The sequence below is a fragment of the Camarhynchus parvulus genome, chromosome 4 (assembly GCF_901933205.1).
Source record: "Camarhynchus parvulus chromosome 4, STF_HiC, whole genome shotgun sequence".
In the NCBI taxonomy this organism is placed as follows: Eukaryota; Metazoa; Chordata; class Aves; order Passeriformes; family Thraupidae; genus Camarhynchus; species Camarhynchus parvulus.
The window spans coordinates 5,583,427-5,607,541 of NC_044574.1; positions in this window are offsets into that span (position 1 = coordinate 5,583,427).

Below are 24,115 nucleotides of genomic sequence, written 5' to 3' on the forward strand. Positions count from 1 at the left end.
ACTCTTGCTGATTTCCATGGCAGCAGTTATGCTAATTCCTACTACTCCAGGACATGCCACGCTTAAATGCATCAGTGACATGTGCTTTCTTTTCACCTGGGGTTATTTAGCACCCATTGATTCGTTTTTGCTTTCCCTTTCCCTCCCTGCATTCAGGTTTTTGGGCTAATAAGTTAGCTAGATGCCTCTGTATAACTATTCCTGATCATACTGCTTTAGGAAATAACATCAATTCCCCCATTCGTTAAAAAAAAAATCAAAATTGGGAAGTGGTACACTGTAGAAAATATTATATAGCTTGCTAACAGCATGCTTATTTTTAAATAAGTTTCATACAAGTAATAGCTCCTACCTTGCCATTCATTACATTGTAAAACTCTACTTTTATTTTTCAGCTGGCTTGTTTGTCATTTCTCGAGCTGCAATAAATCTGAATTGTTTTATTTTACTTGCTAAAATGCACTTCAGTGGTTGTTTGTTTTTTTAATGCAACCTGTTTATATGCTGGGTAGGGATAAAAATGTACCCAAAGGATCATTTTTGCTAATTTATCATTCTTTCCAAGTTCACTAGGTCTATTGGAAAAATGGTGCAATAAGTTTTTTTTTTAAGACAGAAATTTGTTTTACATTTTGGGGATGTGGGAATGGCTAATTGTAATGCATTACATTTTAGAGCTTTGAATCACATTAGAATTAAGTGCAGAAAAATGTTTGATTTTTAGGTATGTAGCACATGAAATTCAGGGTGAATAGATACTTATGAGTCTGCAGAGATTGACTGCAAGAATCCCAAGGCATTTTGTGATTTCCCAAGTGCACTGTAGCAGTCAGAGTTTTCCATCAAATCCTAATGCTAAAGCATTTTGCATTAAACATTGTAATGTGGGGCTGTAAGGGGTTGGGATTCCTTGGTCACCCCAGTGCTCCTGGAGCTCCAAACAACCCCCTGACCTTTCCACATCTCACCAGAGCAAGGGGAGCACACACAGAGCCAGGCTGGCTCTGCTCAGAAGAGTTATTTATTGCATGGCAGAGAAAAGGGCTGGGGACAGAGAGACCCAGGAAGGTGAATTTACTCGTTTGGAGTGGTAGAGAAAGCCAGTGACAGAGAACAGGCTCCAAAACATGGGAAAGGGGACCAATGCTGAAGTCAGTCCCCACACCTCAGGTACTCAGATCCCACAGCCAAGGCTGGCCATGCTTCAGTGACCAGCTAAGTTTTGCCTAAAATTCAGTGTTTCCTCAGCATCCTTGAAAGCTCCCAAGTGCCTGATCCAAAGAGTGGAATTGTGCCCAGGAAATCTCCTCTCTGAGGAATCTTTAGCCTGGGGTGAAACACGTGGACATTCTTAGGTGTCCATCACAAAAAGGCTGTGCCCATCCAAGCTCAGGAGGCGCCCCAGCCTCCCCTGGCCCAGGGGCACCTGCACTGTCTGGTGGTGTCCTGACCTTCTCCTTCCATGCACTCTAAGAGCTGTTTCCTGAGAGCCTCTGGAAAGGACCAACAACTCAGGAAATTTCCCACTTAGACTCCCCAGAAAACTCAGCTTAAATACTTGCACATCAACAGCTGTGAGCTCATCAAAGGCCACACACAGCCGCATCACTGCTCCCTGTGACTGGAGGAGAAAGGAGTGGGACCTGTGGTGTTTGTGAGGGTCCCCAGGACAAGGTGAGAGATGAGAATTTGACTCCATGTTCTCAGAAGGTTGACTTATTATTTTATGATATATTATATTGAAGAATGCTATACTAAAACTATACGAAAGAAAAAGAAAGCATATATCAGAAGGCTAAAAAAGAATGATAATGAAAACTCGTGACTGACTCAGAATCCAACACAGCTGGCTGTGACTGGCCATTAATTAAAAACAATTCACATGGAACCAATCAAACATTCACCTGTTGGTAAACAATCCCCAAGCCACATTCCAAAGCAGCCAAACACAGGAGCAGCAATCAGATAATTATTGTTTTCATTCCTCTCTGAGGCTTCTGAGGAGAAAATCCTGGGCAAAGAGGATTTTTCAGAAAATATCTTGGTGACAATGACCCACCTTTAACTGGGAACCCAGAACAGCAACAAGAAGCCACCAAATTCCCAGGTGTCCCCATCCCTGGGAAGCACCAGTCTGTAGGGGGATAGAACATAGAATGTAATCTTATCCCCTAAAGAGTTGCAGCTGAGCCAATTATTAAGGATTAGGAGCAGGCCTGATGTTAACAGGCTGCACCTGTAGCCAACAAGAAGAGTGTTATAAAAGAGTGGATTGGTGGGAACTGGAGTCAGTTGGTTGCTGTAGGGACAAGGAAGAGTCAGTGCCTAGAGGAGCTGCCTACAAGAAACATCAACGAGGTATGAAACTCTGGCAATATGGAACCCTTGCAATGTAATGACAATAGAACTCTTGAACTGTAATGACAACACCAGTCCATGTATCCGACCTCTGAACACCAGATCTGGCCACCAAGTGGCCTCCTTCCACACCTCCGGTTGAAAAGCTTGTGGAGTTCACACATCAAGAACCAGCATCCAGCTTCACTCCCCCTGCAAAGCAGAGCAATATCTATATATCTTTAAAAACTTGGATCTAAATCATCTCACAGGATGTCTGTCTTCCTCTTAGGACTATCTTCCACAGATCAGACAAATTTCCAAACCTGTTGGAAATTTTTGTGGCCCTATTTTTCTCTTTTGTCAAGCCTGCTGAGGCAAGGGGACAATATTTCTGTCTACATTGTATTTCACAGGAACAGTGCAATAAAATATGTACATATGAACTGTCATATCTCTGGAATATATGAATTCTCATAAACTCACCAGATGTTTTGAAGCAAGCACTAGCTTTTAATTGGGACATTTAAACTCTAAAAGGCCAATCTGCAAAGGCACTCTGATTCTTATTTATTTCAGACTATTAACATTTTATAAAGAAATGAATAGAAACTTTTTTGTCTGGTTTTAGAGAAAAAAAAAGGCACGAAGTTTTCATTCCATTAATATTTCTTAATACAAAGATGAAAGTTATAGAAAAATGAAACTGAAAGAATTCAAAGAACTTTAGCCTTATAAAAACAAAATTCCCAGGAGAAATCCTTCATAAGCTTAACCACAAAATATTTATGGCCACAAAGTAAGGGCATAATTTCTTTTCTGAATTAAGGAACAAAATATTTGTGAATTAGAAGCGTTAGAATTAAGGTCTCTCCTGAATGGGCTGGATTGATTATATATCAGCACAGCAGGATTAAAACAGTTAAAACAGCATTTTCAAAATTGCAATTGCAAGGTGATACCTGTACATCCACTGGACTTCAAAACAAGTCATTGAGTACTTCGGGCTATCTAAAACAGCACTGGGCACTTACCTTCAGTCATGTGAATCCATCTCCAGGGCTCTGGTAGTCATAATGAGAGTTGGGCCAAACTGTTAATCTGCAAACATCTGAAATGTCTTAATTTTGACCTAATTCCAAGCAAGGAATCTCATCCATTCTGTGAAACCACAGCCCGTAGCACCAAGTAGCATGTAAATTCAATGTAAATTCAATGTAAATTCAATGTCAGTGCTGGTCACTGAACCTCAAAATCCTGAGGAATAGGGCTCAGAGAACTCTTGGAAGATGAGTGACGCTGTCCTTTTTCCTTGTGACATAGGATCAATCTTACCTGCAATGTTTTTCACCAAAGTTTAGCCAACCTCCTATTATAAAAAATACCAAATGTGAAAATGACTCCTGTTACTGTGACATTTTCTGAAAAATCCTCTTTGCCCAGGATTTTCTTCTGGGAAACTAAGAAGCCTCAGAGAGGAATGAAAAACAATAATTATCTGATTGTTGCTCTTGTGTTTGCTGCTTTGGAATGTGGCTTGGACATTGTTTACCAACAGGGGCATGTTTGATTGGTTCCATGTGAATTGTTTTTAATCAATGACCAATCACAGCCAGTTGTGTCCGACTCTGAGGAGTCAGTCACGAGCTTTCATTATCATTCTTTTTTAGCCTTCTGATGTATGCTTTCTATTTCTTTAGTATAGTTTTAGTATGTAATATAATATAATATAATATAATATAATATAATATAATATAATATAATATAATATAATATAATTACTATAAATCAGCCTTCTGAGAACATGGAGTCAAATTCTCATCTCTCACCTCATCCTGGGGACCTCACAACACCACAAACTCTCTGAAATCTTCTTTCCCACAGAAGTCTGTTGTGATCTGAATACCCTGATGACCAATTTAAGGTGTTTTTTTTAACCCAGACCTGACAGAGTTTCACAACACCACTGCAGATGCAGACTGAGCACTGATTGCAGGAGCAAAACAGGAAAATTGAAATTATTTTGCATCACTGGGCCCAGTGAGTGGTACAAGGTCCATTCAAGCACACTCACAGAGCACATGCATCCATCTGATCTGACTCCATCCACACTGCTGGCTTCCCAGTGTAACTGCCTTGGCAAAAGGAATTTGGAAAACCCTCCAGAGACAGTGGCCATCCCTGGATATACAAGTTGGGCTTGGCAGAGAAACAAACTATTTCATTAAGATCAAACTGACACTACATTGCTGCAGAGATAAAGGTAAAAATGCTAGAAACTGGCTGGGAACAGGGGATACTTCTTGTCCTTCATGGATGGGTGGATGGATTGATGGATGGACAGGTAGATACTGCACAACATATTCCCATAAATGGATTTAAGTAAAGCCATAATAGCAAAAAGCAACCCCCAAGTAATAAGAAATACCAAGACTAAGGCAAGTCAAATTTTCTGTGCACTCAGTTGGAGAATGCCATTCCTGAACCACGGCAATGATCCTCCTGGACCTCAGTGTAGTGTCAGAACTAGGCTGGAAAGGTATTTCCATGTCCTGCTTGACTCAAAATCAATCTAGGACTAAAATTTCAGGACATTATTTCCTTGTCAACAGCAACTCCCAGCAGGAACGTGTTCTATGTCGATATTTTGGTGGTGGGATTTTTGCAGGTCCATCCCAAACTGTGACTTTAAAAGGGCAGAATAATCACTTTTAAGTGGTTGATCACAAAACACTGATAAACAGAAAAGACCTCCCAACAAACTTGGAGTAATTCTTCTGCAAGATAGATGAGTTTCTGCTTAAGAGTTAAAAAAATTGTCCCTATTTTCACTAAGAATAAAACACAATATTTTTTCCTTGCCTTATACTTGAAACACATTAAACTTTCCTTGACATAATTTCCTTGCAGAATTAATTCTGAGACAGACACTTGGCACGAGATATTTCAGTCCAAACAATTCACATTTGTCACAGATATGAGTGTCTGAAAACAGGTCCTTGTAATGGAAAGTGTCAGGCAACCTTAAATACACAGACCTCTTGGCCTGCCTGCAATGCAGCTTCTAAATGAAACAATCATTTCATCTCAGGGGTTGAAAAACCCAGCCTGTAAAACTTCCTCCCAGGCTTTCAGACAGGCAGCGTTTTTGCTTTAGCCATAGGTCAAACCTGTTACAAACACAATTTTTTTCCTCCAACTTTGTGTCTCATAATTACTGAACAGTGAAGTTTTTGTGGGCAGCAATACACAGACCTGGAATATTCTTTCAGCTTTTCTAACAGCTTTGTCCAAAGCAGGAGAAATTTTGAAGGTGTCTCTTCCACTGGCTAAAATTTTATACTGAAATTATTTAAATCAGCTTTTTTCTCAAATTCTGCCTCCTTGCTTGCTTTCCTTTCCTCCTTTTCTTTCCTGTTAAAGATGACATACTCCATAAGGACTGAAAGTGAATTCTCATGCTACTTAAATGCTGGGCAATGCCTTTATTTAATGCTTGCTCCCTGTCTTTAGAATTAAATAACAAGATTTTTCAAAGGCTCTTATTCTGATGGGACATTTTTCATCTTCTGGAAATTAAATACTTTTAGCATCTTGAAATGTGTTCTAAGCCAAGGGTATCAAAGCATGCCATATCAAGCATCAAATTTTAATATTATTTCAGAGGTGAAAACTTCTGTATTGACTTCATCTTGCTCCAGGTGAGCTGTCCTTTCTCTTCAAGAGGATTTGAAAGACAAAAACTTCTTCCTTTACCTACAGATATTGCTCTAATGATTCATCTCCATCTAGCCCAGTAAATATGACAGAGGCATAATCCTCAGTGGTCTGTGCAGGGCGGCATTTATGAGTTCTGCTCTCCAGAACAGGTTTATGGAGCTGAACTTTCTGTAAGCACATAAACCTGTGCCCTGCCATAAGTCTGTAAAGCAACAGCTGAGTCCTAGTGCTAGAAGAGGGAGGAAAAGCAAAGGAAGAAAAGCAAAGCATAAAAATTTTTTTAAAAATATATATAGCTATAATGGTTTTCACATTAGGGAAATCTTTAAAGTAGAAATTATGCACAGCAGTTATTGGAGAAGGTCAGTCAAAGCTATCATGAGTTTGAGAAAAGTTCTCTCTTAATTTATGCAAAATTTAAGCCTGCTGTGTAAACTATGTGGGAACTTACTTGAAATATTGATGTTTAAAATGGCACTCTCAGTCCTTCATTTTCTTCCTTTCTTTCTTTCCTTTTTTTTTCTTTTAAGAACATTTAGTGAAATTTATGTTGACAAGCTGCAGACAGAATGATGGAGTGACCCTTTTCTGATCTTCAGTTAGAAGTCATTTGCATCCCTCCACCTCACTCTCTTTTTTCCACAAAAGGAAGTTTCTTTAACTCAGTTATCAATCAACAAAAGCTCTGAAGGGCTATTTCATACAACAATTTGTTAAAGTGACGCCGGTGGTATCAAACACACAGCTCTTCTGTAATAGCCTGAAAAGATCCATGTCACTGGGTTATTAATTGGAGAAGGAAAATATTTTAAAGCCATTAGCATTGACTGCCTTTGCTTCCAAAAAGAAATTTTTTTTCTCCAAAATTACTATTCCTTCTACTATTTTCATTGCTGTTCCAAAAGCTGGAAGTTTAGCCATCTATATTATCAAAACTCATTTTTACAAATGATGCCTATCAATACAAATTTTAAAAACAAAACATCAAACTTCAATAAAAAAGCTAAGGAAACAAAGAAATTAATGATTGTTGTTCCCATTGACCAGGGAGTATGGTTTTGTATTTATTATATGACAAATACCAGCAGTTGAATATGGGTTGTACAACAATAAGACGTACAGGGGAAATAAGAACTGCATTTTTTAGGAATTGTGAAAATGTACAAAGTGCTGATTTAAGTTTGTTAAGTACTGGTTGAGGCACACCAGGTGTGCTTTTGGTGGGATTTTCTCCCAGAGAAATGTCAGTTGATCACTTGCCATGCCAGTGGTGGGGACAGAGGTTTTGAGCTGGCAGTGCTCTGTGGCCCAAAACCCTTCCCCATCCCAGTAATTCCCAGTGTGCACTGACCCATGCTGTACACACTGAATCAAAGAATTAGGGGCTGGTTTGGGTTGGAAGGGATCCTAAAAACCATGTCATTCATTCAATGGGCAGGGACACCTTCCACTGTCCCAGGTTGCTCCAAACCCCATCCAACCTGCCCTTGGACACTTCCAGGGATGGGGCATCCACAGCTTCTCTGGGCAGCCTGTGCCAGGGCCTCCCCACCCTCACAGAGAACATTCTGTTCCTAATATCCAATCTAAACCTGCCCTCTTTCAGTTTGGAGCCATTCCCCTCGTCCTGTCACTCCAGGCTCTTGCCCCACCTTTCTTGTGGATTCCCTCAGGAACAGGAAGGGCACAGTGAGGTCACTCCAGAGCCTTTGCTTTTCCAGGCTGGACAATCCCTGCTCTCCCAGCCTTTCCTCCCAGCAGAGCTGCTCCATCCCTCTGATCCTGGTGCCTCCTCTGGATTCACTCCAGCAACTCCAGGTCCCTCCTGTTCTGAGTCCCAGATCTGGACACAGCTCTGCAGGTGGGGTCTCACCTGAGCAGGGCAGAGGGGCAGAATCCCCTCCCTCACCCTCTTCACACTGCCTTGGATGCACATTTCTGTTTGCCCCTCTATGGTACCACCTGTACACCAAGAAACCCAGATTATATTTGAAAACTTGTAGTTGTATCCTCTGGTTTTGCAGCATTGATAAAGCTCAGTAAGTTCTTTGACGTGACAAAATAACCAGACCATCTTTAGCCAGTGTGCTCTGATTCTCCAAGGGATCATAACTTGGATTATTTCTACAAACATCACTTTTATCTCAATACCTTGAGTGGAGTCATCTCCCATACTGAGTTATTCACCAATATATTTGCAGAACTGGGACAAAGGTGGTATATTTTTACCCTGTGGAGGAGTTAGTCTTGGCATTTTCCCACTATTCCAGTGATAAATTTTCCTAAGGGTCCCTTTCTTTCTGTCTGAACTCCATAGTGTATACCCTTATTAAAGGAAATTTCTTTAAAGGTCCTTTGGCTACAAAAAGTGGAGATGCCTTTGTTGTGGGAGTGAAGGCACATTCTTTGAAAGTGTGTTGCATCACAGTGGGACTGAAGCGCAAACTTTTCCCAACTTTAAAGAGATGTTTGGGTGCAGCTCCTTTTATAGCTAAAAAATCATAAACGTAAAGGTGAGTACTGCAGATTAAGAGAAAGAAAAATAGAGGCAGACACGCTATTTTACAAGGAGTTTAAGCTATTTAAATAACAAATAGTTCTTCGCCTGATGTTAGGATGACTAATAGCCCAGATAAAAAGCAGTATTTGGGTGCATAAACCAGATTTAAATGGATTTCAGCTGCTTATTTCCAGAATTTTAGTCAAAGCAACAGAGTGCCTCTAACACTTCAGGGCTGTTTAGAGCAGGAACGACCCATCTGGGTCAATTATCACATCAGCTCAGGGGACAATTGGTTCTCCTCACTGCATTTATTTCTCTGCAGAGCCAGTGAGGTGACCTTTCCCTGTGACATCACAAAGAGCTTTCTGTTAAACTTCTACGTCCTCTCTTCTCCATCCTTTTTCATTTCTCTCTGCTGTTTTTTCTCATCCAATCCATCAGCAGAACCCCTGTGAAGTTTGGGATGCAGTTCTTTAGAATCATTGCTCAACACAGCAGACAGAATTGGCTGTGAGAAGCTTCAAACTGAAGATGCATCACGTGTGTAAATGGTCCCGTTTCAAAGCTCTAAATTAATATATGCATGCAATCATGCTGAGCTTATTACTGCAACAATGTACAAGGCAGTAAATAAAGTCTGGCATAAAACTTTATGCACTTTCTTCCTCCAGTTGGAAGAAAAAATAATACAAATCAATTGGTTTAACACCCAAACCAATGTTGGGTGTTAAAAGACTCGTAAAATGGGCGTAGGTAAGAAGAGAAAAATTACATATCAAATTCCCTCAGCTGGAATATCTGAGTAAGAGTTCATTGTAAATTTGCACAGAGGGCAAAGAGGCAGGAAAGGGGAGGACTGAGCACTGTCTCCACTGTGCTGCTTTGCTGCAGGTGCTCCAGAGGCACTGGGATGTGCATGGAGCTATGGAGCTGGGAGTTGCCATCAAAGATGAACACAACCTGCCTGCAATCAGCTGGATAAAGTTGTTTTTCTTGCCACCATCAAACCCTGATGCAACAATTTAATCCACTCTCTTTTTCAAGTGGATGAAAGTGATATCTTTTGCTATTGGGCCCTCAAATGAAATAAAACATTGCTGGTTGGAGCTTGTCAAATCGGTCCATTCATGAATTTTGATTGGTTTCCCTGGAAACACTGGCAGACTCCATTTAGCACCAGGGTCCATGCCTGAACAAAGGAACTGCTGAATGAAGTCACAGCATCTTCCTGCCATGTGCATGGCAGAGAAATGCATTTTCAAATAACACTGGTAATTAAGTGTTTGTGTGAACATGCACAGTGATGTGAGTGCACTGGAGAGCCAAGAAATTGGGCAAGAAGCATCCATCTGTTCCAATTCAGAGAAAGGACAAAATGGAGCATACATTAAGTGAAATATATGCATTGCTGTTGGGAATAGAGCTGTACTCTTATTTAATATGGAAATTTTAAAATTAGATTGATTTGCAAGACAGAGAAGTCTGAAGAAACTGAGTCTTTCCAAGGAAGCTGAGAAGCTCAGTCGGAATTGTCTGTGTTTATCACTGGCCAAGGTGATAACAATTGCTTTCATTCAATGGCCTGAAGCTGTGTCAGGGGAGGTTTGTGTTGGGTATCAGGAAAAGGTTCTTCCCTCAGAGGGTGGCTGGGCCCTGACCAGGCTGCCCAGGGCAGTGGTCACAGCACCAGCCTGGCAGAGCTCAAGGGGTGTTTGGACAATGCTCTGGGGCACAAGAGGTGACTCCTGGGGATGGGGCTGTGCAAGGCCAGAGTTGGACTGGATGATCCTGGTGAATCCCTTCCAACTCAGGATATTCTGCGGTTCTGTGACTCCTCTTGCTGCTTCTTCTCCAGCTGCCCTGGCTGCACTCTCCTCTTCACAAGCATCAACTCTTCTGTTGCTCTCATTCATGTTATTGGGAACAACACCAGGAAACTGATGGAGTTCTACTCCTATAAAATGACATAAAGAGCAAAGTAAAGCATGTTTTCTCTCCAAGGCTTGTTTCACAGCCTAGTGGGTTAATATATCAGAACTAATTAGCAGTCTGATGAGAATCCCATGCACAGCATGGAGTACTTGTGTGCTGAATGCAGGAGACAACTGTTACAGCATCCAGATGAAGGTGAGAGAAGAGCTCACCTTCATCTGCATGCAATATGCAGAAATGTGGGGTTTTGAATTTTAAGGACCCATCATTAAATACATTGAAACCAAATATATTTTACAGCTTGTAAAGTGCTAACTACAGTGACCAGGAACAAAAACAACGATGCCTGAAAAATGCTGAGGCTTTACAGAAGTGATTTTTTCAAACTTTTTTTCCCCGTTGTTGGGTGTTGCCAACTTTGTGAGAATTCAACTTGATTTTTGTCTTTCTGGATTCATTGTCCTAATCAGAGTCAGTGCTGGGACTGTTCATTATCAGCTATCATGAGCAATATGGGGGGAGGTGAAAACATGCAAGACTTGCCCTGTCTGTGCTGAATTTAAAGCCATGGAATGGTTTAGGTGTTACTTTTTTTTTTTTGTTTTGGTTGGTTGGTTGGTTTGGTGGCTTTTTTTTTTTTATAAACAGGAAATGTGAAGTTGAATAATGACTAAATATTTCATCTAATATAAAACAAAGTGGTTACTCAAAGCATTTCCCTGAAATATTTTACAAACTTTTGCCATTTTTGCAAGTGTTTCATACAAGTGTTTGACTGGCAGAGTAAATCAGCTGCAAAAGTGATTTTTTCATGATGGATTTTTGTAGTATCCCATAGAGTGCACATTTAATAACTTATACGTTCTTTACTTAGAAAAGTTCCTTAAACACAGTGAAAGTTTCAGACCATGGAATCAAAAAGGCCCAGAGGTGACTAATTCCTGCACAGAAGTGACCGAGACCAGGAGAGATATTAAATTCCCAATGCAGATATTTTTTTTCCTGGAGATTCCTCTCCTCTTCATCATAAGAGGAGAGGAATCTCCAAGCAATGGATTTAAGGATTTCTGTCAGAAACCTGAATTTTCACACTCAACATCTGGAGAACAAATGCTCTGCATTCATTCCTACATTCAATGATTTCTCATGGTTTTTTTATGTTTTCTGCATTTCTTTAGATTGTGGGAAAAGGGGAGAGTTTAAGTCAATAAAAAAGGGAAGGAATAATTCTCTCTTTAAACCCTGTATGTATTAATGAAGATTTAATGTAGAAAATTATGCAAAAGGGAATTATGTATATGTAATCCTGATGACTTCCTCTTTCCACTACACAGGAAAGTAAATTAAATGCAGTGTTAGGAGAGTCAAACTGGACAATATGTTGTATTCACCCACTGCATGTTAGAAAGCCAATAAATTGTTATCTAGGGAAGGCTGTGGAAACAGGGAAAGTATCAGGGATATTTGCAGGGATAATGAGGTGAGTTGGGTCTCCATGGCAAGGGCAGCAGAGACAGGGCCTGATGGAGTGACACAGTCCCCATCCCCCTGTGCCACTGCAGACAAGGAAGTAGGGAATTTGGGAGTGAATTTGAGCCTGTGAAGAAGAGAGTGGTGGGAAGGTGTGTAGCATTCACATTCTCTGAACATGATTCCTTCGCCCAGGATTTTTCTCCTGGGAAGCTGAAAGGCAGAGAGGCCTCAGAGAAAAGGAAAACAATTCTTATCTCAGTTGCTTCTCCTGTGTTGTGCTCATGTGGAATGTGTTTGGAGATTGTTTACCCACAGGTGATTGTTTCATTGGATTCTGCTGTGAGTTGTTTTCACTCTTTGGCCAATCAGGGCCAAGCTGTGTTGGGACTGTGGAAAGAGTAATGAGTTTTCATTATTATCTTTTTAGCCTTCTGTAATTATCCTTTCTATATTCTTTAGTACAGTTTAGTATAGTATTCTTTAATACAATATAGTATTATAAACTAATAAATTAGCCTTCTGATAAGATGGAGTCCTCCTTATCATTCTCTCCCCTTGTTGGGGTTGCCTTTTTACTATAGGAAGGAGCTGTTTTTAAGATTTGAGTTTATTTCTCATCACCCTCCTCTGATGTGACTGGCAAAAAAATTAATTTCCCCCAGGAGTGTCTGTTTTTCCTGTGACAGTAACTGGTGAGTGATCTCCGCCTGCCTTTATTTGATTTAAGAGCCTTTCCTTATTTTTCCTCACCCCTCTCCAGCTGGGGAGGGAAGTGATGGAGCAGCTTTGGTGGGCACCTGGTGTCCAGCCAGGGTCAACCCACAGCCACACAAAACTCTCAGGAGTTGTTTAATGACAACACGAGGGCTGGAAGATAAATTAAATTAAGCACTCCACAGAGCACAGCTCTTTAGAGGAAAGGTGCAAACAAAATGCTCACTAAATAGAATGATCTCATTATCTATTGAATAACTATGGGAATCTTCCTCAGAAATGTAATGTAATATGCCTTCCCAACATTTTAAGGACAGTCACTTAACAATTGTTGTTTTTAAGAAAGAAAATTTAGTTCTTATTTGATCTTAACACTGGTTACATTTTAAATCAAAAGGAAATATATAAAGTATTTTTTTCTGAATTTTTTAAAAAATTATGTATGGGGTAATAACACATCATTTATTCACAGATTTAGTTTAACATTTGCAAAGGTTTGTTTTTGGTTTTTTTAGTGACATTTATGTTAAATTTTGTCATTAATTATTTCTTTTTTGTAGTAAGCTTGAGTTTTAAAATGAATTCTTGAAGCATTTTTTTTTTCAAAAGGGAGTGGTTTGTTCATCTCACAAACTTCATTGAAGAAAATAATTTTATAGATAAATGTCTCCACCTAGAGCTTGCCTAGAAAAGGAATTGCTTAATAAATCATAATTTTTCAAACAGTGTATTTAAAAGCCCACATTACAATGATTTATCAATAAAAGCTTCCTTTTTTGGGATCCTTCATCATTCTTCTTGTGAGCTGCCATTCTCACAATCCATTCTACCCATCAGCTGAGGCATTCAGAGGCTTTATCAGAGATACAAGGATTTTATATTATAAAAGACATGTAAAAGGCTCTTTTTACAGTTTGATAATAATAATAATAGGAGAATAACGGGGTTTTTTTAATTCATCCTGAAAGTATCTCAGGTTTCTCATTTCCTCTCCTTTAAAGTTCTACTCTCTTTTCAGTTTCAAAGCCAGCAGGGATTTAGACTGTAGTTCCCAAGTAATAACTCCACTGCCTGCAGCTGTTTAATGCTGCCATTGGTTTATACAATGGGAAATCCCTGAGGAGTCTGTCCCTGTGGGCAGGGAGGTTTGTCTGCAGCCCAGAAGGGGTGCACCCCTCTGACGAGTGGGAGCAGCAGCCCTGGGCTGGCACAGAGAGAGGGACTGGCAACACAGAAAATGCCTTGGACTCTCTAAGTGAGACTGCTAGGCAAGACTGTTAGACTAATTAATTCAACACTTCTGCATTAATTAATAGAATTGTGCAAAGAAACGTGAAGGTAAATCGGGAACAGCTGAACTTCACAACCAAATGCAGGGAAATTCCTCAAAATTTGTCAATACTTTGTACTATTAATAGTCAGAAATTGCAAGATCTTTAAAACAGTGAATAAATCAAAATTATTTAGGTGTGCTTTCACCTGGTCATGTCAAAGACTGTTTTTTCTTCCTGGAAGAATAGCTCAGAGTGTTCTTTTTCTTTTTTTAAATGAACAGTTGTGAGAAATTTTGCCTTAAGCTCTGAGCTCGGTTCCCAGACAGCTCATTTTCATAGTGCCCTTACAAAGTCTGTACTTTTCTTCTTAACAAAGCGGATACTCTTTATTTTAACAGCCAAACTATCAAAACTTCTAGACAGGGCAGTGAAACTGACTCAACATGAGAGTATGATAGGTGCAGCTGCAGTGATGTTCAAAATATCAAATAACTTGCTTTAGTTGACAGGCACGGTGGTTATTGCATCAGAAAACAACTCAGAAAAGGTTTCTGCTGCTGGGATCTGACCCTGGAACCCTCCGTGACCTCCACTGGACACTCAATTCTTCCAGATCTTGTTTACTGGGATTTCATAAGTGACTTTTAATGGAGACAGATGAGACTCACACAGTCTTAGCTTTGCCCATGTGGACTCCTTATTTAACTCCATGCCTTCCACAGTGTGACCATTTCTTGGGTGTTTCATGATAGTCATGTGGCATTAAACAAAAATACATTTGGTTTCACCAGCTACCTGTTGAGATAACTCAGGTCTATGAATGGGAGCTGAGTTTACACTGTCTACTCAGGCACTGTAAAAATGTCTCTGTTTTCTCCTCCACGAGGCCCTTAGAGTGGTCATTTAAGCTGACCTGAATTTTCAGGACGTGCATCCTCCAATGGCTTCCCTGCTGTTACAGTTGCTCAGAAAAAATAGTTGGTAAGGCCAGAAGAAAATGTGTCCAATGCTCTTAGAGCATACATTCTGTTCAGGTATCTTTTAAATTCTTTTTTTTCTCTATCATTTTAAAGATTAATAACTTAGAGATGCCTTATTAATACATGTCACCTTAAAATCTGTTGGGAAAAGGAAATATATTCTCTGCTTCACCCTGTGCTAGTACCTGTTTATTACTTTTTTCCAGTCTTGCTCTGGACTTTGCTTCACTGCATTTTGTCAGATCCTCTGGAGAATCTGAATAAAACCAGCAACCCAAGATTGGATTTAATTTGCAAGGCACACACTTGCAACTGGGGAGGACACACAGTATTTTTGTTTTCAGGTGTGGGGTGGTGTTTGGCACTCTCTCCTATTCACAGTAATAAATGGCTTATGGCCATTTCAGATTAATAATATCACCTCCAAATTAAATCCCTGAAAATATTAAATCCTTGGAATACAATAAAACACTTCTTTTCTTTTCTTGTGTAGGGGCATTTTTTTTTTATCTGTGGAGGAAGATGGGCAAGTACAGCAAGAAATTAATCCTTTTCTAAAACAGATGTAAAGATTGGGAAAAAAACCATCTTGGACCAAATCAGCAGTTATTATATTAACCTGGGCTGAACTGACTTGACGAGACACTTTCAGGTAGGTAAAGTTGTTAAAGTAGAATCACACCAGGAGCTCTTTAGGATGAGGATTTCTAGAATTTGCTTTTGCCAGATTTTTCAACTCCCATTAAGATTTACACCTCAGTGTCATTAGGTGTCTTGGCACAGCAGTGCCCTCAGATAACTGCTTTGAGCAGAGGAGTTAGGCACATATATCTTTATTCCAAGACATCTTTATACCCATTTTTTTTCTGCTGGGATGAACACAGCATAGATGTCAGCACATTTATTGTGATGAACCTATTTGATTTCAGCTGATGGGACCTGGGCAGGGCCAGAGCAACAGTGGCCAACCTCCTTCACACCTATAAAGAAACCCCTGAGGAGCACCTCCAAAAGAGCAGGGAAACAGGTGTGGCAGTGCTGGGCTGATGGTTGAACTTCATGGTCTTAAAGGCTTTTCCCCACCTAAACTATTCCATGATTTGCCTTGCTGTTAGCTTTTCTCCTGTGTTGCATGCAGCCTTCACTACCAGTTACTAATCTCAGCCTATTAGCTCTGATTCTTCCCAAATCCCACAACAGGCTGTGGATGTACTTCCACCATCTTTTCCCAGATCAAAAATCCATTTATTAGCTGTCTTAAAGCTGTTTACAATATCCCCTTTCATTCCCTGCTGTGCAGTGGTGATATCTATGGCTGGAACACTTTGGGCACAAACCACAACCTCTTCAGCAATGTCAAAAATGGTAATTACTCCAGCAGATCGTTGCTTGAGCAAAATCACAGCCATCTTCCCCAGTGCTGAAGACATCACAGTGTTATTCCTTATACACCTGCTGAGTTGCTCAGGGACTATGCTGCAGTAAAAACCTGGGTCTGTTTTGGTCTGCCTGCAGGTACCAGTGAAAAAAAAGTCAATTTACTCCCTTTATTCTTCTATTTTGACTTTGAAAACATTAGCATCCATTCTGTACTTTACATCTCTGTCTTTTTGGGAGGGGCTGCTCTGATGGGAAATGGGGACAAGTGTCTCTCAAGCACAGGCTTTGTTTGTTTGCAGTCAGGAAGGGCACTCCAGCTCTGAATGTTTTGTCCAACACCACTCTGCTGAGTGCATTCTTATGCTGTGATGTCCTTGATAGCATCAGATCTCCAACATGATGATGTTTACCCTCTGTTCAAACACTTGTATGAATGTCTCTTTTCAGGCAATACATTTCTCATGTATTTGCCTCACATTTTCTATTGTTGGCCAAGAGCTTATCATCCACCTTAGAGCTCAAAATTCATCCCCCAGTACTTGTGGCCTCTCTTTCTTGAATCATATCCTTGTTTCTATCAGATCCCTGGCTTCTGTCCCAGAGTTCAATTAAAAATTAACAAACATTCTATTTGCTTTGAGTTTCTCTGCCACTCTGTAGCTCCTGCAGTGCTCTCCACAGCTCCTGTAAAAAATTAAACAGAACTTGAAGCACTTTATCATCCCCATCCTCCTGATCTTCTGCCAGCCCACCTGCTCAGCACCTTCTCTGCTGGCTGGCAGGCAAACCCCAAGGTTTCCCAATCACCTGGATTTTTTCACACACCTTGCTCCAGGATGTCCCTGCACTTTGGCTTTTGGTCTGCATCAGAGCTGGGGTCCACAAATCCTCAGCTGGGCCCCCAAGGAGCTGGGGTCAGGATTTGCCAGGTTCCACAGAAACCTGCCTGAGGCTTGTCCACCTGCTGCTGCCTGCAATTCCCCTTCTCAGTGATCCCCTTCTGATATTCACTGATTTTCCCTTCTTCCCACAGAGCCAGGCTGATGCCTAGGGAGGCTGGCCTAGAACAGAGGCTGGACAGAGTTAAAGAATAAAGAAGGTATTTATTAAAAGGCATCAATGGATCCACCTTGGGCAGCACAAGAGCCCAGCCAGAATTACACCCAAGATGAACCAAAATGGTCACAAAATGGATGAGTGCTCCTGGGGTCTCTCACTTTTACCAGTTCTGCTCCTTTTGCATGTTGGAATTAATTGTCCAATTCCAGCTTTAGCCCAGGCAGTCCCACCCTGCTTGTATTTCTCTCTTCAGCCCATATTGTTTATGTTTTTGGACCTGAGATTTGGGTCATTTGTCCTTGGTCCCCAGCTAGAGAAGGAATTGTTTTGTCTCCCTACTCTGTGCAGAGAGCTCACCATCCCTTAATATGAAGCTCAGACCCACACACTAAAGCAGCACAGAATCTGAAAAATAGAAAAGCCAAAACCGGAGGTGTGACCAGCAGGTTCTTGGGAAGCAACCCAAAAGCCACACTATGCTTCTGTCCAGTACGACTCACCAGTTTTTCCTCCCTTGGAAAATAAAAAATCCATTTCAGAGCATAAACTTCCTTTCCCTCCTCACCCATTGAGACCCACACCCCACCCAATATTTGAGTGCTGCCTTCTGGTGTGATCTGCCAAAATAATCCCCATGGCAGGAACCTCTTAGCTTGCATTTCCTAGAGGGGAAAGATGAAATCCTAAATCTTCTTGAAGCAGGATGGACAGATTCCCATGGTATCACTGAATTAAAGCCATAAAAGAAAAAATTTTGTGAGGGAAGGAGCCCAACAGCCATCTCTGCTAATGTGAACTCAAAGAAGTCAGTGGGATTGTTTTGCCTAAGGCAGCCCATTTTCTGTGGGTGGATACAGGATGTTTGTCTCCAGAGCTGCTAAGCTGAGACATTTCAGCGGCACTAAATGAATTTTTTAAAAGTGCAGGTGAGCAATGAGAAGGTATTTGGTTCCCAAGGAATATATTACAGAAGAATGTGCTGTTCTGAGTTCTGTCTCCTGGCAAGCTCCATGTAAATCAGAAACTACACATTTTTCTTCTCATTTTGTCTGTTTAGGGGAATATTTGCCACAAATAAGAGGTGAATTGAACTGAACAAAGCTTTAAAAAACAGCCTTTTAAAATAAAAATTTTACATTCAACATGGAATAACACAACCCTGCATTTGTTTTATGGAGCAAAGGATTCTGTGCTAGGCTTCATAACAGCTTATTAAATGAGGCAGCCAGGTATCCAAGGAGATGGGTTTGAAAATAAAGGTTTTCTGGAGAAATTCCTCAAGCAGCACAAGTGGGTACCTGCTGTAAAACTTCAGCTTTCAAAGGACTCATTAGTGCAGCAGAGGCTGCCTGGCAGCTCACAGCCAGGAAATGTGATCATGCATCAGTGGATGTTTTAATAAGGTTAATGAGATGATTATTATTTTTTAAAGTAACTATGATAATGTAAAAATGATAAAGCATTTTTAAAGACACCTGTTAAGTGGGGCTGCCAGTACCACGTGAGGCACATCTCACCTGTGCTCCAAGGAAAAAACAATTCATCTATAATGAAAAACTGTCCCAACGGTGCATTAGCAAAGTCTCAATGTAAAAGACAAATTACTCAGTTAATGGCTTGATGTTCATTTAGCCAGGATGTTCCAGCATATGATGGTGCTCTCACAGAACAGCTTGGCAGAAAAGGAACTGCTGTAAACTGTGTTAAAAAGTGATGTCTGCATGTGATTCCAGAGGTTCCTTTCATGTCCTCATTTCTCATCCCATCTCTCAATGTGGCTCTTTCCCCACTGCTCAGCAGGCACAGTTTGAGTGGGAAGAATTAAGGCTCCTCACTGCCTTCAAGCACCAGTGTTAGGAGGGATTACTAATTCAGCCACTTGCAGCTCTTCACAGATTGCATCTCTAAGGGACAATTTCTTTCATCACATGAATGTGATTTTTTTCTATTTTGAAAGAGTTGACACAGAGGTCAACTCTACAATGAACAGCTCTGATTCAATGCATCAGGTAACTTTTTTTGCATAGATCTGAAATCAGAATTTCAATTGGAGACATTAAAAGCAGATCAATGGATGTGCATACTGGACCATAAACATCTCTGCTTTGCCACTTTATCTTTGCTAAGGCTTCTTCATAGCTCAGAGCTATGTGTGTAGGGAGCTAAGGAGGAGACAATTCAGCCAAAGACACAGAAATATTCAAAGGAAATACCAAGATCCACAGAAAAATTAATTCTGAGAGTATTAAGCAGTTCAAACAGACTATAATTCTAAGAGAACCACTAAAATAGAGATTATTAAAAAGGTGGTTCTGCAAATCCATGGTACCATGTGAATTCTGAATCTTTGAGAGGGTTGTAATCTCCCCAGAATTGTGGGGAAGGAGGCAGAGGCTGGGTGCTGTGTCTCCCAAATCCTAGGCTAAAACCAAGGTAAGCTTTGCCTGTCCCTAAGCAAACAACAGCTCAAGGAATATTGAATTACTTAAGTGAAAGGGAAGCTCTACTTTTTATGCTGCCTCAGGATAGTTCTCAGACATCTCCAAAATCCTTTGGAAGAAGGACTAGCTCAAATCACAAGGAATTTTTTTGATGTAGATTGGTGTGGACAAATGATACGACATTTAAGGACTGTAAGATTTAGAGATCACCAGAGAACACATTTACTAAATGTGTTCATATTCTAGATATTTATATTTAGTTTATAATTATACCTCAAACTGTTTAGCAATAAACGTCCACTAAACCCTGGGGAAACAAGCAAGTTTATCAGGCAGTATTACTGACTTTTATTTTCTCCTTTGTTTTTCTGAATTAATTAACAAATTAAAAAATTATAGAAAGGACAGTTAAACAGATGAACTATGGAGAACCCTTAGAATTGCTCAGAACCTTTGGTGAATAGGCATTTGAGCGGCTATTGTTTCAGAAAAAAAAGACAATTATTATAAAATTAGTGATTGCTCTCTGAGAATCCTGATTCCTAGGACCATAATAAAAAAATGTCTGAAATTCCTGACACATTTCTGGTACAAGAAAAAGCACTGTTAATGTCATAAAAAAGACCTTCCAGTCTTTGATGGGAGCCTACAAGGTGCTGATGTGATGGGTGAAAAATGAGATGAAGCCCCAGGCAGAGCACTGCAGTATTTCATAGAGCATTACTATGCCCAGGAAATGCCAACTTTGCCTTAAAAACTCTATAAATACCTTTAATTTATAATTCTACTTTCCACCACAAGTCATGTTAAAATTAAAAATAAAAAACAAAAATGAGGAAAAGTTTAGCATTTGCCTTGGGGAAGTGGTTTTGAGAAATTATCTTAATAATTCTGTGTTACTTTGTGGGAGTGTGTTCCTGTCATGAGCTGCCCATCAGGTACCCATGGTGTGAAAGAAGCCACAAGCATAATTTTCTTCATAAACAAAAATAAACTGCAGTAATTGTTCCACCCAATTGTAATTTTCCACTGAGTGACATAAACAGTGCTGTCATTTTTCTCGGTAGGCCATAATTTCACTGTATTTCATGTGAAATTAAAATGTTGACTGCAATGTCAGGGGTGTTGCATTCATGAGCTAAATAATTGAAATGGTCTCGATGAAGTCTCCAGGTGGGAAGGGAGCACATTCCTGCCCCTGCAGTCCAGCCCTTTGAGTGACTGCATTCCCTGGACTACTTTGCTTTATCCTTTAGCATTAAAAGGAGATTTATAGGAGATTTATATTTTCACATAGGAGTTTTAATTTTTAAAAAACAAAAATGACTTTGTTGCTGATCCCAAAGCTTTCTGGGACAGATGGACACAGGTACAGAGTCGGGCTCTGAGCTCAGTCCCTGGTGACAGTGACAGGACCTGAGGGAATGGCCTGAAGCTGTGTCAGGGGAGGTTTGTGCTGGATATCAGGAAAAGGTTCTTCCCCCAGAGGGTGGCTGGGCACTGGCAGAGCTCAATAAGGGTTTGCACAATGCTCTCAGGAGCAGGGTGGAATTGTTGGGTGGAATTGGGGTGTCCTGTGCAAGGCCAGGAGTTGGATGCAATGATTCTTGTTGATTCCTTCTAGCTGAGGGTATTCTATGACTCTATGCTATGATTCCAAGCCTTTTAAAACTCTTTTAAAAGAAAACACCTCTTCTCTATAAATTAGGGGAGCAATTCCCAGCAATTTACGTGGAACTGGAACAGGTAGAGAGCCCAGACAGGCAGGCACAAAACCTGAGCTGAAATCACCATTTCTGCCCTTAGACCTCGTGTCACCATCGTATTTTCTGAAAAATCCCTTCGCGAGGATTTCTGCTCCTGGGAAGCTGAGAAGCCTCAGAGAAAAATGAAAACCATAATTATCTGATTGCTTCTCCTGTGTTTGCTGCTTTGGAATGTGGCTTGGACATTGTTAACCAACTGGTCATTGTTTTATTGGTTTCATGTGAATTGCTTTGACTTAATGACCAATCACCGTCCAGCTGTGTCAGGACTCTGGAAGGAGTCATGAGTTTTTCATTATCATTCTTTGTAGCCTTCTGTCTTATCCTTTATTCTTTAATATATTTTTAGTATAGCATAATAGACTAGACTAGACTAGACTAGAATAGAATAGAATAATAAATTAGCCTTCTAATAACATGGAGTCAGATTCTCAATTCCTCCCTCCATCTGGGGAACTCAGAAAAGACCGTAGACCTTGTGCTCAGGCAAACAAGGGCTTGAGCTTCTCCTGCTGCCTGAAGGAACAAGGCTGGCAGCCCCTCCAGAGCATGCTGAAATCAATTCAAGCCTTTCCTCTCACTTGGAAAGCCTCTGTTCAAACCTAAGCACTGGTTTATATGGTTATTGTTCATCATCTCCCCTAATTCCTGTGATTTCCAGTGTGAAGAAGCAGGGTGAAGACTCAGACAAACCAGAGTGAGCCAAGACCCACAATTCATACCACAGCAAAATTAGAAGCAAGATCAGAGTGCTGTGCTCAACTCAGAGTTGCACCCAGCTCCAGTTGTTTTGTTTTATTGATAAGGACACATTTGCAGTGTTTGGTTTTTCCTCAAGTAAAATACTCAGCCAACTGCTTGTTTCTGTATTACTTGTGGAATTGTTTATGTATTACCAAAGGTATAAACTAAAGATACAGAGAGAAGAAAATCACAGAGCTAATAGATAAATTGCTGGGGGGAAAGTCCATGAATAATGTAAGTAATGGGACTCAAATTTTCTTAAAACTTTTTTTTTTTTTCATAAAGGGAGGGAAATGAGTTTCATATGAACAAAATCCAACTGACAGCCGTAGTGGGCAATTTTGAATGTGAGAAATGACAAATGTTGAGACTGACGGGTAACACTGGGAAAAAAGGTTCTGAATTCAAATACTGTGCTGTAGAAAGATGAATGTCAACATGAGAAAAACAGGATAATCACTGTATAGCAAATACTCATCTTGGCTTAATCCAGTGCACCCAATAAATATGGCAGAGAGTTCACAGGTAAAATAACTCCACAACGAGCTCTTGTTAGTTAGATCATTAGTGATTCAGAAAATATTCCCTGAAAGAAGACCCTCACATCCTCAGTCTGCAGATGTGGGGTTCAATCTAGTAAGTTTGGAGCCGTATGAATTTATTTCTCAACAAGCATCTGCTGGAGTTGGGGTGAAAGATCGTGTGGGGACTCAGAGCATCACCACACTGATGGCTCAGATGGAAACTAGTGGCAAAGCTTTCTCTTACAGGAGTCTCACTTTATGGTTTTCCCCCATTTTGTGGCAGTATTTTACATTATGATTATACCTTTATTTTACCTAATAACAACTACTGCTTCTGCACCTGCTCTCTGTTTCAGGGATCTGGTAAAAATTATGCTGGAAAAATGTCTCCTTTAGCAGAGCAGCAGTCATATTCCAATAGACAGGAGAGTTCTTGTGCAGTTCAGCACACCATTGTGCTAAATGTCATCTGCCAGGAGTAGAAAGAGATCCCTACTCCCATAAACTTTATGGCTGTAACATTTGGCTGCAAAATAACTGGTAGAAATCTAGGTGACTTTTTTTCCAGCTCCCTAAGCCTATCTCCTGCCCTTTTATTAATATCCAGTGTTTAGAGCTTTACAGGCCTCTCTCTACCCTTCACTGATTACACAGTTCATGATCCCCACATACAGAGGTGCTAAGAATAAAAGCAGGTTTGATCTGAAATTAATTGCATTTCAGAAAAAAAAAGGATTTTCAATATGTTTTATTTAATTGAGAGCAGATTAAACCATGTATTATAAAGGACTAGAATGCTTTGTAGGCTACAAGAAACTTAATTCCTTTTTAAAACATTTTTTTCTTTCTCTCTTTCGTGAACAATTAATGAATTGAAGAGCTTTCCATGTTATTATTATTCAAATCTTTTTGAGAAAGATATTGAGATTAGAGGAGATGGATGAGATAGAAATGTCTGTCTTTTTTAGCCACCCAAAGTTAATTAAAATAAACCTGACCTGCTATCTGCCACCCAAAGCGTGCTATGGAAACAAGACTAAAGGTAACACAGACAAATTGGCTAAAACTCCTTAGGGTTAATTAAAAAGCATCTTTTTCTTTGATGAGAGTTCCATCAGAGATAGGAACTTTTCCCCGCATTCCTATTACACATTTTCTGGTGATTTATGATAACATTTTGAATAACTAAACAAGAAAGCTGAGGTTTGTGTCAAAGAGAGGACAGCTTTTGCTCAGCATAGTGAAAGAGCAGGACAGAGCCCAAGGTG